The 17,359-nt window shown below is 34.7% G+C and overlaps 1 protein-coding gene across 1 annotated transcript in view; it reads left to right on the top strand.

Moving 5' to 3' along the window:
* adarb1b (adenosine deaminase RNA specific B1b) overlaps positions 1 to 17,359 on the top strand; it is a 139,770-nt gene that overhangs the window by 90,082 nt on the left and 32,329 nt on the right. The window contains exon 3 of the mRNA XM_079427133.1: positions 160 to 208. The gene's annotated coding sequence lies outside the window, so the exon portion shown is untranslated. The remainder of the gene's footprint in view (positions 1 to 159; positions 209 to 17,359) is intronic.

Consider the following 17,359-nt stretch of genomic DNA (forward strand, 5'->3'; position numbering starts at 1 on the left):
GTATGCGCGAGGATAATGTGTTTGTGAAGTGATGTTGTGGAATATCTCTTTACACAAAGGTAGAAACGTACCATTGTGGTTGATCTGAAGATGCAACATGTTATACTGATATTTGGTGTTAAATTCTTTATTTCTGTTTTCTTTCTTGTGTCTACGCAGGCTTGGTGATCAAGCGTTAGAGCTGCTCTGAGGGCCAGTGGAAACCCAGGTGTGTATCTTCGGATTTCCTCTCGTCTCATGTGGGGTTTTACGATATTTACATTCATGCATTTGACAGACACTTAAATTGCATTCAAAGTACATATTTGATCAGTTCTCGCTTTCCCTGGGAATCATTTGGTGCTCAAGAAATATTTCTTCTTATTATCACTGTTAAAAACAATTGTGCTGCTTGCTGTTCGTTTGGAAATGGATGTTGTTAGGGTTCTTTGACGAACATAATTTTGTCTTAACTGTCACTTTTGATCAATTTAATACATCGTTATTAAATAATTTCAGAATTTGTTTAAAAAACTGACCCATTAATGTTCAGTATTGAGCACTTAAACGGCTTCAGTCCTTTCAGTGTAAATCAGGCACATTTAGCTTGTGTGTTTGTATTCACAGCCACTAAATGCTTGATGGTCTTTGAGGTAATGCTATAGTTCCACTGTATTCCATTAGAGGGCGATGGAGAGCTACACTTATACATATCCTGCTCTGACCCCAGTGATATCTTTGATTAATTTACTGGACAAATTGTACAGTCCATAGAGCAGCTACCATGTTGCTTTTAATGCATAGAATGTTTTTGCTTCACACTGAATGCACCATTATTTTACTGCACCTATAAGGTTTGCAAACATTGCAATTGGTACCAAAATTGTGCTCCAACATGTCTGAAAAACACATTTTCTTTCTTTTTTTCCTCCTTCCGTTTCTTTTCCAAGCAATAATTATTGAACGTTCCAAAACTAGCTACTGTTTCATGATGTTAATTGTGCAATTGTACTATAAGTTTATTTTGATTGTTTATTATTACTTTTAGAGGATTGTTTAGTATAGGACTTTTAATATTATACTGATTGGAAATTATAGTGTATTATGGCATTGTTTTATGTTTTTTTTTTTTTCTAATTTATATAATTTCCCAATAATAATAATAATAGCTATTATTATTATTATTTTCTCTTCATTTCAGTCATTCAATAGGCTGACAATAATTTTCTTGGCCAGATTTCTAGAAAATGTTGAGGCTGGGCTGTTTATAGATATGTATTCTGAAATATCAATGGATGTATTTGTGTACTAAAATCTTGATGATTGCTTTTATTTAGTCATTTTTAATATCTGAAAATATTTTAAATAGCTATGACTGAATGTGTGTGGATCATTGGTGATTTTCTGTTCAGTAATAGTACTGGATGAGGTGCAATGGTTTGCGATGGCCTCATGATGGCGTTAGAGTTTCAGACTGAACCTGAACATGAGCTGATACAGAGCCAGCAGATCCAGACTGCTTAATCATTAAATATTTCATTAACTGCACTAAACAGCGGTTGCATTTAATATTCTAGTGATCATGCCTAGTGTAAATCTGAATTTCTAAGAACCTTTTTAGCCTCGTTTTCATCGATTTTCCTGTAGCTCAACATCAAATATGGGCTCTGAGCTTCTTCAGAAGTTGCATGGATGAGTGTTTTCTATAAAGTATTAGACATATGAAAAAACCCCAGCTTAAATGCAGCTGAAAGCGAGCGGGAATATATTAAGTCACTGATGTTTTCATTTACCATCTTGGCTACTTATATACTTAAATATCTATCAAAAATAAGAACGTGGTCTCCCCAATCACCCGACCTCAACCCAATTGAGCTACTATGGGAGGAACTGGACCGTGATGTCCGTAAGAAGTGTCCAACCAGTGTGAATCATCTTTGGGCAATCCTTCAGGAGGCTTGGAGTAATATACTGTATCAAGTCAATGTTTGAATAAACTGACAGCTCGGATGCCCAGATTATGCAGAGCTGTAATAGCTGCTAATGGTGGATGAATATGAGACAAAACTACAGAATGTCACATTTTATTATTGGATGTTTTACCAGCTAATAAGTTCATATAGTTTGTTTGTACAAACAAGCTGAAATAAAGTAAGGTAAATTATTTTTTATGTATTTTATTTGAGTTATTTCAAGTATGGATAGTTTTAGTTGTAGTCATCTATAAAAAGCCTGTCTTACATGCATTGCATTGCAGGGTGTACTGCAGCAGAACAAGAGTTGAAATGTGAAATGCAAGCAGTTTTTGGTAAAGAACTTTGGTAAAGTTTTGTTGAAAGGATGTCAGGGAGGGGAGTAAACGTGTCCTTTTTGGCCATGTGAACCCGGGCTTTGGATTGGCTGAGGGTGCTGTGATGTCATCACCTGGACTGGCGAGAGTAGACTGTTCTTGCCTCAGGTGAAATAGCAGGATACGTGATAGAGATAGGAAGTGAGAAAACCAATCCAGCGCGAAATCTCCAGCGGTTTGTGTTTACTTTGTCTAACCTTGTAAAGCTCTACTAGTGTCCTCTCCGCTGAGCTCTCTGCTTCTCTCTCTCCTCTCACCAAGTAGCGAAAGCAGAGGAGGGGGAGGAGACCACGCATGTGTTTTTGTGTGTGTGGTGGAGCGAGGGAAGAGGGCTGGTGAGTGCCTCAGACACACGGAACAGGGCAGTGCAGTCAGGTAGCTTCCTGTGTCCGACTGGAGCGTTGGGGTCAAGCGGCCATGGCCCTGGTTGTGGACGCCGCGCACTGCATGGGGGCCTACTACTGCCTCGTCAGGACCCGATTCAAGCGGCGACGCAAGAAGCGCTCGGAGCGGAAAGGTCAGAACGCTTTCTTTAACAGGCCTCCCAGAGATCTGTGATCGGGTTCGACTTCTAAAACTTGATCAGATGCAGTGTTTTCTTCAGTGCATGTGATTTGCATTCTAGACTGGTATTAGTTGACATGAAACTCTTTAGGGAAGTTCATGTGTACTGCGGTGTGATGCATCTAATACAATTATAAACTGTCATTTCTTTATTAGAGAACAGATTAGAGAGATTACATGTAATATTTATCAGCTGTATGTATCTGCTTTAGATTTGTAGCTTCTTCAGCTTTATGCACTATTGTCATTTTATCACTTGAAATAGATGTTAAAAAATTGACGTTTTATTGTTCTGCCTGGTAAAATCAAAAGCTAGTTAATACAATGTTCTGGATGATACAGCTGTGTGGTTATGTGATAATGTAACTTTGAAAAATTGGGTAAATCAGTTTAGAAATATGAAAAAAAAATAGAAATCTTGGAATGTCTGCAGGTCCTTAAGTGTCTTAAATGCACTTTCCAATAATCTTATAGTAGTATTTTTTTTTATTAAATATTGTTTATATTTAATGTTTTATTACATTTATTTCAAATGTAATATTGCTAGTATCCAAAGTTGAATCAGCAATTTAATTAATTAATTTAATCTACTTGGAAATTAATTTTCCAGTAGCTAATTTAATGTAAAACTAAAGTGGAATTCATTATCTGATTATTATAAACTTGATTTTTTTTTCTCTTTTTCATAAACATCTTTACATGTTTATTTATTATTTATAAGTTGTAAAAATTGATATTTGGACAAAATTATAATTCCTTTGTGTAAATAATCCTTTTGAAGCCAATTTAGAACATTGTATTTCATTAAAAATAATAATAATAAAATCTTTTTGCCTGCATTTTCCTGTTATAACACTATCATTCAATGACTAGATGAGGGTCTTTAAATGTATTTTTAATTTCTTGTTAGTCTGAAAAGGTCTTAAGTATGCAGATACCCTGATGATAATGACTATTAAGTAGGCTCATGCAGTATCGCATTGACGTAAAAAATTCATAAGGCGGTGTTTTCTTTAAAGTAAGCGGTTTGGTGAGATTTCTGCACAATTCCGTTTCTTGTTGCAGGAGTTCTCCTTTATTGCTGCAGTGTTTTGTGACTGATGGACGTTTCTGTGGTTAGTTTAGATGATGCTGTTCTCACTGGGATTGTTGTGGAATGAGCAGTGTATGTGTGTGATGGATCACCATGGTGATGAGCCACAAACAGGAAGAACAAAAGATCGCTTACAAGCATGCTGGAATCGTATTGAATTAATAGATTTGATATGCATTTGAGTTTTGTTTATATTACGTTACTAAAGCACTGAAGATGATTTTTATTTTTCATGCAATGTTCTGCAGACATCGTCCCTGCTATCTGACAGACACTATGAATCCTGAGATGTCACACTTGTCTCTTGGACAGCTGTCGAGAGCAAAAACGAATCTGACTGTGGGCTGCTATTGAAGGGACTCTCTCACTGTCAGTCATGTCACATGATGGTGGTATTTTGGAGAGGAGTGGACTTATTCCGAGTCCTCCTGGAAGTTAGGAAATGTCACTTTCAGCAACTTTAACTTTGTACTTGCTTAACTCCTCTCTTTTTTAATGTCATTTTAAGGGTACTTTTAAAATGTTCTGATTAACTTGTTTCCATTAAGGTAGGTGTGAAATCTTATTTAAAATGGGAATATTATTTTAAAAGCCATTTTTTTTCTTTTGCACAGTCATCTGATTTTATATGACGAACTGAAGTGTGTGGAAATGCAAAGTTAATTAGCTGCTTTTTGATGTAATGGAATTAAAGTTTGTGAAAGTCAGTACTTTGAGATCTATATTTCAGTTTCTTTGCCCGATTCTGCCTTAAAGGCTTTTTTGGAAGTTTTCATCTTTCTTAGTTAATGTGTGTAATAATTCTGTCCTACTTTGGAACATTACAGTACTTGGTGTAAGTGTTTAGTATTTAGTAAGTATTTCACTTCTGATATTTATGCTTGCTTTTTCAAATGCACCCTGATTATGCAGATAAATCACATTGGCTGAATGTGCTGTGAGCATGTGGTGTGGCATTGGAAATCATAAATACGACACGGTAGTTAAAATTAGGTTTAAATAGAAGTACAGTCAAAGCAAAATTTATTCAGACACCTTCAACATTTCTCACATTATCACTGTTTATTAGCTATAGTTTAGAAAATGGTAATAAATTATGACAAGAGCTCTTAGTTAAACTGTGTCAGAACAAATTCTTATTGATAGTGTCAGATATCTTTGATAGAAAGGTACAGTATGTAATGAATTATGTTGAATAGCTGTCAGCTGTTAAATTTAAGTACACAATTAAATAATACCAATTTAGGTCAACTAATTACCAAGCAATGCTTAATTTTGTTCAGCCTGTGGTGTAAAAAGGTCACATTAGCCAATAAAGAAAAAACACTTAAGCAAAACATGGTTAGGTCAAAGTGTCTGAATAATATTTGGTCCCATAGTTTTATCAATTTTCCTGCTAGTCCACTGTATGAAGAATTTTTATAATATGTCACAGTTGACTTTATTTTGCTATCCTCACTTACATATATGAGCTATAGTGTCCTGCACCCAGTATTAAAAAAAATATTAAAATTTATGTCTGGTGTCTGAATAATTTTTGGTTTGACTTTATAAGCAGCAAGTCTATACTTCTATACATCTTCTTCAAGATGTTTGATTTTAATATTTGATTTGTATTATTATTTTTCATTATTTTTTAAATTTTTCATTTTCTATTTTTTTAGTATTTAAATTTTATTTTTAAAAAAATCTTATTTTATTTTGTATTCAATTAAATTAAATTTTCTATTTTTATTTATTATTTATATTTTGTTAATTCATATTTTATTCCTATTTTATTTTTCATTCAGTTTTACTGCATTTTATTTGTTATTGTTTATTTTTTATTATTATTATTTATTTTATTTCATTTTTAAATGTTATTTCTGTTTGTTTGTTTTTGTTTTTTAATTTTTAAAACTTTTTCTCTGAAGAAATTTTTCTATAGTTTTATTATTGATTAAAAATACAAGTACCTTTTTTTGTTGTTGTTGTTGCATTTTCAGTCATTGTGGATGTATTTTTTTTCCCATTGCATTCTGGATTGCCTTATCCAAGAAGAATATTTGCAATTCTGCTTTAGAATTTGGCCGAAATGAGGTATCTTAGACAGCAGCATAGTCATACATAATTATATGGCCTTTGCATCAGGACTGCAACTTAAAATGCTGTCTAAGTAGGCGGCTCACTAGGTTTTGGAGCACAGCTCATGTGTTTGTCCACCTGTCCGGGAGCAGGGTGAGGTATTGGGCGTCACACTCGGGCGGTGTGCGGATGAGCCCAGGCAGGAGGTGTGGAGGCAGCTGCTGAGGTGTGCGTTTAGAGGAATTATCTGAGCATTCGCCGTTTGCCTTTACATTCTGAAACCTAAGAACTGAGACCTGTCATCCAAGCAAATCCTACTCTGCTGAAGTGGCGTTTTCAGCATGCCTCACACCCCTAATGCGGCCTGGCAACTTAAGGCGGCTTTGTCAAACCCGTGAGTTTGTCTCCTCCTCTTATCTGAGGCCGGATGCTGAAAGGAGGCGTGATTCTCTTTAAGAAGTCTTCTGCTAATGTAATTCCCTCACTCACGGGCCTGATTGGGCCGCGTTGTGTCAGCGGTGTCTCTCTGTGCAGTTGACGTCTGACGTTGAGCTGGATCGGAGTTATCTTTGGAACTTTAGTGGCTTTACGTCACTCATGGTTCCTGCTGTATTGGTGGTAGTAATGAAAGTGCTGTGAGGATGTGATGTGGCTTTGAAAATAACAAACATGACACATTGTAGTTGTGTTTAAATAGTTGGTTTAAAATTAGGTCTGAATAATAGTCCAAGCATTGAATCTGTATACATTTCTGCTCATAAGTTTACATGCCATATATTATTCTTACTTTCTTTTGTTCCTTTTCTTTATTTCCTTGGGGGGGACTTTTTTGTTCTTCCTGAAGATGCTGCATAAATAAGACTGCAGTTATTGATTTTGTTCAGAAAACACATGATAATAACAATCAAGCATGTGCTATTGTTAAATAAACATAAGACTACAAAAATATGGAAACAAAATATAAATATTAGATGAAAAGCTTTAAACTCTTAAATGAAGTTTAGAGATGAGATATGAAATAATAAGTTTAATATGAAGTACTAAAATGGAAAAATAGATGAAAGCTAAATAGAACCATTTAAAAAAAACACAATGTCAAAGGGGCATAAATACTAAAGCTTATACTAAAATTAAAACTAAAAGCTATTTCTAAATATTAACAAATACTAAATAATTCTATAAATTATACAAAAATAAACTACATATATTTATTTATTGATGTATTGTCAGATATAAATATCTGATATGCAGATTTTCAGGGCAGTACTGAAATACATAATACAATTGTTATTCTTATTTATTAATTTTTTTCTGATGGAGTGAAGAGCGTGTGCGGTCTGATAATGGTGTATCTGGGGACGATCACCATAGCTCTGCTCACTTTATTATGCTGTATGAACACACACAGCAGTGTTCTGTACATACATCACTCTTTAGAGTCTGTGAATGTCTGTGACATTAAACTCACTCACATAATTATAAACATGTTGATAATTTAACTTCAACTAAATTGCTCAGAAAGATTGAACTGAGGAAACTGATTGTTGTAGCTACTGTGTAACACCCACGTGGCAATATTGAGAATGTTTCAATGTTTGAAAACAGAATTATAAATTCTAAAATATAAATTACATTAAGAACTAGCATTTTTGTAGTCTCTGATGTCCTTATATGACATTTTCCAAACACTTTATGTGTGTGGTCATACATTTCATCCAGGGAAATTGTGACCTTTTGGGGTTTTTTGTGTCTAATGGCTGTGTATTTTTGTGAATGAGCAGATTAAGTACAGAAATTGTTACAGCTAATGTAATGTAAAAAGTTTACCTAGTAACCCAGTTGGCAATACTAGCAATTAAAAGAGCAGTACTTATTCCCCTAAAGTGGTACCATTAAGCTTTTCTTTGCTCATTGATTGAATGAGCTCATGCCACTGGAAAGCAGAGGCGATCCGCAGCTCTCCCGTCTAAGAGAGAGTCACAGCAGCACATGGTTGAGATGGCATAATTAGCCTGGATCAGTGAGGAAGAGTCATCTGGTGTGTGTGTGTGTGTGTGTGTGTGTGTGTGATGCTGTTGTCATCTCCATCCGTTCGTTTCTCAGGCTCATTACCTGCAGGTTGCAGTCTGAATAACTGCTAATGTCTCTGAAATAATTCTTAAACAAGCTGCCCGCCCACATTTAATGACTCACTCACTGCAGACCACCATATCTCTCTCTCTCTCTCTCTCTCTCTCTCTCTCTCCCTCCGTTTGGTTAATTGAATGTTGATTGAGCTCACATTCATCACATGTCCTTCACTTGTTACCTTTGTCTTTTGTTCATTCATTCTCGTTCTTTCATTTGTCCATTCTGTCTGCTCTTTCATTCTTTCGTTTTGTCATTCTTCCTCTTAAATTTGTTTTGCTCTCTTCTGTTTGTTCTATTTCTTTGTTTGTATGTTCATACTGTCTTTTGTCTGTTTATCCACTCTCTTTTCATACATTTTTTCTTTGTTGCTCTTGTTCTTTTATTAATTCCGAGCTCATTCTGTAGGATGTTCATTCTTTCATGCGTTCATTTATTTCTTTTTTATTATGTATTTATCTTGTATGTTTGTTTTTCATTTGTTTGCGTTTTATTCTTTTTTTTTTCTTTTTTTTAATGCTTGTTCTTCCCTTGATTTGTGCTTTTAGTTTTTTCCCCCATTAGTTCTTGTTCTTTCTTGTTAGTTTGTTTCATTCTGTCTGTTTTTCTTTAATTAGTTAGTCATCCCTTTTCATTAGTTGTTCCTTTTTATTGTTTTTCATTGTTTTGTTTTGCTCCCTTCTGTTTGTTCTGCTTTTTCTATGTTCTTGTTCTTTCATTCCATCTTTCGTCTGTTCATTCACCTTATTTATTTATTTTTTTGGTCATATATTTTTTTCTTATATTTCCTTGTTGCTTATTTTCACGTTTTTCTTTTTTTTTGTTGAATTGTTTTCTATTTGAATAGACTTTATTTTTAAGGTGTCTCTGTTACAGTGTAATTATACAACCGCGTAATATTAATTAACTGCATGTACTTACTATATGGTTAGGGTATATAGTATGTATATGTATGTATATATATGTATATATGTGTATATATATGTATATGTATATGTATATGTATATATATGTATATGTATATGAAATTAACTATGCTTGTAATGCACCTTATAATGCATTGTATGATCTTATGAATAAATTTTGACCACAGCTATAATGCATTATAAGGGGGCGATTTACACGGAATGCATTTTTCTGTTCCAATGCTTTACTTTTCCATTGTTTTTCTATGTAAAGGCGCACTAGACATGTATATTTGGCTGATGTTTCACATCTTTTGCAGCATCTCGTGCATGAGCCCTGCATTTTTTTGAGATGCCGTTTCAAGTTAAAAAGAATTTCAACTTTTACACGCAGCGCCGTTTATGAATGTCAGTTGGACACTGTTCATTGTTACACCTTTGGAAGTATAATGCAAAGACTCTGACAAGAATATTGTGATGCTTATACAGTTATTTGTAAAAGGATATAATGCATTACAGTGGTCATTATGAATGCATTTACAATGCATTATGCATAGGCTTCAAGTAAAGTGTTAACCTTAATATTTCCTTTTGTTTTCTCATTCTTTTGTTTGTTTTTTCCTTCATTTGTTTTTTATTTCACTAATTCCATTAGTTCTCATTCACTGTCTTTTTCTGTCTGTCTGTCATTAATTATTGGGGAAGCAGTTGAGACTGTGTTGAGTCCCGTCCGTCCGTCTGTTTTATCTCCCTGTGATGTTTCAGATTCTCAGCGCTCCTGCCTGTCCATCACCGTTCCCTCCAGAGCTGTTAATAACCCAGCCACCGGCTGTAAAATTCACCGGCTAATCCACTCAGGCATGTACATGCACCCAGCGCTGCCTTCCTCCCCATGGATATTGGAGTAACTGACCTGGCCTTGAATTAGGAGTACAGTGATAGTCATCTGTTGTGAGCAGCGGGGCTGCTGAGGCGAAGAAAATAGGCAGGGAAGGAGACAAGCCCAGAGAGAGTGAGCCAAAGACAGGATGATACATAGTGCTGAGGCCAGCAAACTTCCTGTCTGTCCAGTGTAGGTTAGGAAAGCTGAGGATTAAACACACAAACAGAGCTGGATATAAGCTCCAGGGGCTCATCTGTGCTCATAACCGAGATTTTGAAGCAATTTGTCATGCTTCAAGATGCCACATCAATCCTACAGTCCCACACAAGAAGTCATGCCTCTGAGGTCAAAACACATCTTTTTCCATTTTAAAAAGTAATGTGTATTCTAACAATTTATTAGTATTTTTTTTTAGTTGTACATTACGTTTGATAAATTTGTGTTCAATATGTATATATTATAGTAGGTGTTTTGGAAGTGAGTGTTTAAGGTTCAATACATTAATGTTTGTTAATGCAGTAGGCATCATGATTTTTTATATATATTACATTTTTACATTATTTGCTGTTTATTAATGTTTATTCATAATACTTTAATTAAAATTGTTTTACAGTTATACATTGTTACAGTGTGTTAAAATGTTTTATTAGTATATGAAGAAATTAACTAATTTGTTAATATTAGTATAATATAAATATATTAATTTATATTGATTTCATATTAATTCATATTAATATTTAATATTAATTATATTAATTTAATATATTAATAACATACTTGTTTCTCCTTCACATTAGTTTTGTCATTACTCATGAGCGGGCGTTCTGCCATTTTTCAGAGTTTGTTGTATAATGTTTTAGCAATATATTTTCATAAATGATGTCTGCAACGACCCAGAATACAACAGCAATGCTCTAGAAAGCACTCAGAACACTGCTTGAAATCATGGCTGTGAGTTTTACGCAGTCAAGCAAGCACCACTAGTTTCCTTCAGAAAATGTGAAAATCTAGTTTGTCCACTGATGTTAATAATCCCACAGTCACAGCTATACTAGAGTATGGTTTTAATAGGGTCTTGTTCTGGCCGTCGTCTCTCCTGGTGGTCTTGTGGCGTGAGGTTTTCAGGTACACGTCTGGCAGCTGCTGTTCCCGCTTTGACAGCAGCTTCATTTATCAAGCCCCAGATATTAAGAGCCACTTTATCAAAGTGTCTCGTCGTGAGATTTTGTGCAGGAAATCCTAAATGTGTCTGGTCTAAAAACCCTGTAATTTGCGGCGAGGTAAAAATGTGTTGGCAGACTAATTCCAATCTGTTATTGGTCATTAAAGTGCTGAAATTCAATAATGGAGCTCGATGGTCTCAGCAGCGCCTGGTTGCCATGGTGCCAGTCGGTCAGGGCGGTCGGCTGCTCAGGGGCCGGTCTAAGGTGGCTGCGCTCGTCTTCCCAACATGCCCGGCCCATCAGTTCTAATCAGGTGGAGCGACAGCCTGCCCCATCAGCAGGGACCCCTCTCCATTAGGTGCTCGGCTGGCCAGGGTCCGCCGCACGTGTAGTCCATTAAGCATCGTTGCGTTAGAAACTCTGGAGCCACATTTGAGGAAAGACTGGACAGCGTGTATTAAGAGGACGAAAAGATTCTAGATTCTTTTGTCACGTCTTTTATTTCCCTTTACATTTATAAAGTAATTCAAAGTTGTTGCACCAAAAACTAAAATTGGGAGAATCTTATAAAACCTCTGAGAACATGCCCAGGTCATATTTCAGCCCAAAATATGCAAATATAGAATTATATATCTTATTTATTTAGCATTGTTTTTTTTTTTGTTTTTTTTTTTACTTTGTGTCCTTATTACATGTACGTACTGTAATAATAACAACAGTAAAAAAAATTGTGTAATGGCATGCAACTAACCCTAAACCATATTTCTATCCCTATAGTAAGTACATGTTGTTAATTAATATTATTTTAATAATTATTACTTAATTAATAGTACTTAAATATATAATTACACTGAAACAAGGACACCTTAAAATAGTGTAACCTAATTTTCCGACAATTACATCTTCCCCTTAAATTCTCATTACCGTACTGCAAAAAAACTACTAAAAAAAATTAAATATTTGCATTGCATTTATACAGCATTATGCTGATTTTAATTAATACTGTATTACAGTAAGAATTTAATAAAATAATGCAAAAACAATACCATTGAAATCATTATTGTAATGAGAAAATTAGTAAAAAAAAAAAAAATTATCATGAATTATCATGAAAATAATATCACAATGCAAAAATATTTACAGTTCTGAAAATAGAAAGATTGTCAGTCACAGCTCATTTACTGCTCAAGGAAGCTAAACTGCTTGCATATAAGGAGTAAAAATTACATATTCACTATTAACTACGACTTTTCCCTTAATAAATTCCTAATTTGCTGCTTATTAATAGTTAGTAAGGTAGTTGTTATGTTTAGGTATTGGGAAGAATTAGGAATGTAGAATAAGGCATTAACATTTACTTAATTACTACTAATAAATGGCTAATATTCTTGTAATATGCATGCTAATAAGCAACAAGTTAAGAGACCCTAAAATAAAGTGTTACCAAAAATTGTATGAGGAATTTAGATTTTTTTTTTATTTTATGAAATATATTCATTTATGTAATTTCATTTAAATAGTTTTTTTGTAATATTCACAAATGTTACAAAAAAATAATTTCAAAATAATCTAAACTGAACAAGAATTTAAAAAGTAGTTAAATAATATACATTAAACATAAAAGTAATATAAATAACAGTATAATTAAATATTATAAAGAGTAGATTGTAGTTATACAAATGACATGTCTATAAAAAGATAAACATTATCATGATTTTTTTTTTTTTTATGTTTTAAAGTTAATTTCTGTCTTTTTGATTTCCGGAACCAATATATGTAACAGTCTGCGAAGCGAGCGCGTTATAAATGTTGCATGTCCACAGCGCCTCCCACTGCATTCAGTTGTAACGACGAGATTTTGCCGAAATGTTCTGTGAGAAAGTGTAATTCCTTGTTGCCTACAGCTTTAAATAGTCAATTATTATAGATTATTAATTGATCAGCTTTGTAATTATGTAGTTGCTTTATATCTGTCTTTATACCCCACCTTTTGCAGATAACAAAAGTGATAAATGCCATGATGGAGAAAATATTGACTTGTTCTGAAATGCAGGTCTGGGGCTGTAATGGAAGTGGATGCTCCTCTATTCTGGGAAGGGCTCTTATTTCTTCATGGCTGTTTGAGACAGTGGAGCGATCCATCTGTGTTAGGCCACACACAGGGGCCGCTGTGATGGCACGGGCTCTGTGCTGAACTTTTGCACGTCTCATATCCCTCTCCATTTGCACAGCCCATCCATCCCTCTCTCTTTTACTCACTCATTCCCTCGCTCACACATGATTACTTTTCCTGCAGAGAGCCCTTTGACCTGCGGTAGAGACACCTCACAGGCTGGCTTAAGGGACACGTTTGCAGCCTTGAAAATGCAATTACCTACTAACTGAGAGTAGGTTTTAAAAAACATTTGTAGTTATCATGCTTACAAGGTGGAGGTGTATTGATATTTCTCAAATTTTGGTTAGGGCTTTTTGTATTAAAGGGATAGTTCACCCAAAAATCATTTACTCAACTTGAAGTTGTTCCAAACCTCTACAAGTTTTTCTACAAGTTATTTTATAAAGGTGTTCTTGTTACAGTGTATTTATACATTTAAGTACTGAATTAACTACATGTACTTACTATATGGTTAGGGTTAGGATTAGTGTTTGGCCAAACAGTTGATGGTAGCCATAGACTTCCATAGGATTTTTTTTCCATGCTATGGAAGTCAGTGGGTACCGTCAACTTGGTTTGGTTGCCAAAATTCAGCCTGATTTGTCTTACATACAGGCTAAACTTTGTTTTGTAGCTAATTGAGTTATGTTTCTGCATCATAGTCTTACACACAAAAAAAAATGCTAGTAATTTTTCACAAATAATTACAAAGAAATGACAAGTAAGGTGGAATTCAGTGTGAAATGTAAAAGTATAAGGACTGAAATAGTATTTTTATTTTTTTCTTCAGTGGTCACTTTTATGTACAACTTTATTTACCACTTCAGAAAATCTTATTCGAAAATGTGTATTTGCATGCATGGTCTTCTTTCTTGCAGCTATTTGCATAGTGATTTGTGATTTGGTCTTTTTTTTTTGCATATACATATATCATTTCAAGCCGCCTATGAAGTGTGTAGTTTGTTCTAAGATGCATCCAGAAAGAATCCAAACCTAAACTTGGTAAAAATCTATAATACTGTTTTATTTCTTGCCCTGGATGCATTTGTATTTCCTTTAGGAATTGCAAATCTAGTTTATTTTCAATCCCAAGCCTTCGCTGTGTCATATTAGAGTTTGTATGTTCCGATTTCATTGCAGCATGAAAGATAGAAAATGTTTAACACAGAGGACCTTGGCATAACTATTTTCTTTGTCCCACTGCGTTCATTGTTAGCAAGATGAGGTTGTACGGTATCAAGGCCACTGGATACAATTAGCAAAATGCAAGCTCAAAGCCACTGGAGTCCTCTGAATCATCTCTCCTTTTTTAGAAATGTTCAGAAGCAGGCACCTTTCTTTCGGTTTCCTGTTAATTATTTTTATGTAAATAGCTTTATTAATGACCATGGCCCTTGTGACTGACTGCAGGGCACTGAAAATCAACATTTGCAGCTTCCCTTTTCCCTTCCCTATTCTAGCAGCGTGTTTATATGCACTTAAAAAGTTTGATTTCAGTTTTTTTTTATGTTATGTAAGCACTTATGTCTTTACAAGTCTGATTCTTTTGTACATAAACTGCCTTTCAAAGCTTTCAGGTTGAAAGTGCCAATAAATATTTTTGCATTGTTACAAAATTTTTAGAAATCAGATTTCCATTTCAAATAAAAGCTAATCTGAAAGCTAAACGTTAACATAAATGCAGCATAAGACACTAAATCTTTGTAAAAACCTTTGAATGGTGTTGTATACACTAAAAGGTTGTGTACAAACTCTGACTATTGCACTTTTTATTGCAGTCATTAGAGTTTAATGTTGAGGCCTGTTATGAAGGACCAAATATGAAGAGTAAAAAAGGGAAAAGCATATAAATACAGAGAGAAAGAAAGAGTGAAAATGTGTTTCATATGCTGCATACTAATTCCTTCAGCAATATTATGCAGTGTTTAGCCTGTGTGCTCAGGATCTCTGTTTTCCCTGTGCTGTCCGCTTTAATCCCGTTAATACCGTGGTGTTGAGCTCTTCTGTTTTTCCCCAGAAGCTTCTGACTCTGTTGTAAGCTGCACCTTTGGAAGAATCCTGTGAAATCTTCCTGAAAACCTCAGTAGTACGAGTTGCATTTTATTGCATCACATTTACGTAGACAAGTGTTCATACATGGGAGATTTCTTTATTATTTTTGCGATTTTTGTTTATTTATTTTTCAACTCTATTTCTGCCCGAGTGTAAAAGTGAAAGTCTCCTTGTAAGTTTGGTTATGAAGCTACTAAAGCAATGGAGCATAAATCCTTAGCTCAGCACTGTCTGAGCCAGTGTTCGGTCGCATCGGGTTGTATTTCTCAGCCTAAATGGAGCGGAGGTCACAAATGAAGGGGGATCTGAGAAGAAAAGGATCCTGAAGCATCTGTTAAAGCCTGTGAGGTGGATTGATAGGGGAGGTGGGCTGTCATCTGTCCCGGCGTGGCGGTCACTCAACCTTGGAATGATGGACTCTGGGAGAGCAGCCATTTATTGGCCCTCCTCCAGCTCCTGGTCTTTCATAGCTACACATGTGGGTGATTTATACCCGAGCGCACATGCAGGGTGGGCGGGTGTAATGTACAAGCATGTGTGCGGTAGGGCTTTGCCACAGTAGAGGCAGTATATGCTTTTGCTTTATGGTTTAAACTGCAGTACTCCAGACTGCGACTGAAGCTTTGTGAGTCTGTATGGGGTTTCCTCAGTTATCATGTTGTGAGGTGTCATTCATTCATTAAATACATCTATAGTGTGAACACCAATGTTTTTTTGTAGCTTTCAGATGAAAAGATTATTGACTTAGTGGATTGAATCATTCAGAGTCATTACGTCAGAGTCATTATTTTATTTTTATCCAATTAAACTAAGAAGAATTGTCAATATGACATGTAATTTAGGTTTATCAGACTAAACATAGCGTAATTGGAACAAAGTATATATACTGTGTTTCTATATATATATATATATATATATATATATATATATATATATATATATATATATATATAGTGTGCTGTCAATCGATTAAAAATAGATTTAATCACCTTTTTTTCTAATATTAATTGATTAATCACGATTAATCCCATCGTTAAAGTATTTAATTATACATTTATATTGCAATAATTTCACATTCAATCTTCAAATTAATGTAGAAACAACATACAGTTAATATTTGTTTAATGCTGCATTTGTTTAATTTGTTTTACAAAAAATTACTTGTATACATATATAAAGTATACATATGTAGTACTCTCTTGACAGTGAATGAGAGAGACAGAGACGAGAGTTAGTGGTTGCCCAAGCAGTCCTCTTTTGTTGTCTTTAATTTGCATTATATTTCATTAACCCTTGTGCATCAATAAAAAAAAGTTACACTTAGGTCCATAGTGGACAAAAATGTTCATGTCAAAAAAGGGTCATAAAAATTGGAAGCTTGGGAGCAGAGACTTAAGTGTGGTCTCCTTTTAAAGAAGACCCATGGCAGATTATTGTTGAAGTAAAAAAAGAAGTTATACAGGTTTAAGTTTATGAAAATGATTTATGAACAATATTTTATTTTATGAATATTTTATATATGAAACATGTTGAACTCTAAACTTGCTAGAAAATCAAAGCCATAAATCTAAACAAGTTGTGTTCCAAATTTGAGGTTGATATCTCAAAAAATGAGCTCTCAGTAAGATTTTGTTTGGGACGCAGTACCAATTTCCCCATTAGATGCCAGCAAAACTCTGCTGGTGCACACAGTGCTTGGATTTGTGATTTACAGTAGAGTTTTTCTTTCTCAAATATTACAAGAACACACACTCAATTTTTTTTTTTTATGACACACATACAAACATTTACGTAGACAAGTGTTCATACATGGGAGATTTCTTTATTATTTTTGTTTTCTTTTTTGAGACATTAAGATTCAAACTTACTAGCGCAGATATGCCAAGCTTTTCTGAAGTGTGGATAAAAGCGCTGTCCGTGGTGCTGAAGTAGCACCACTGATGTGGTGGTGGTAGCAGTGCGTTACATCAGCTGCTGCTGACACATGTTGGGCTCTCGGCCACCCTGCCCCCCAGCGCTCTATT

This window comes from Barbus barbus (genome assembly GCF_936440315.1).
Source record: "Barbus barbus genome assembly, chromosome: 10".
Lineage (NCBI taxonomy): Eukaryota > Metazoa > Chordata > Actinopteri > Cypriniformes > Cyprinidae > Barbus > Barbus barbus.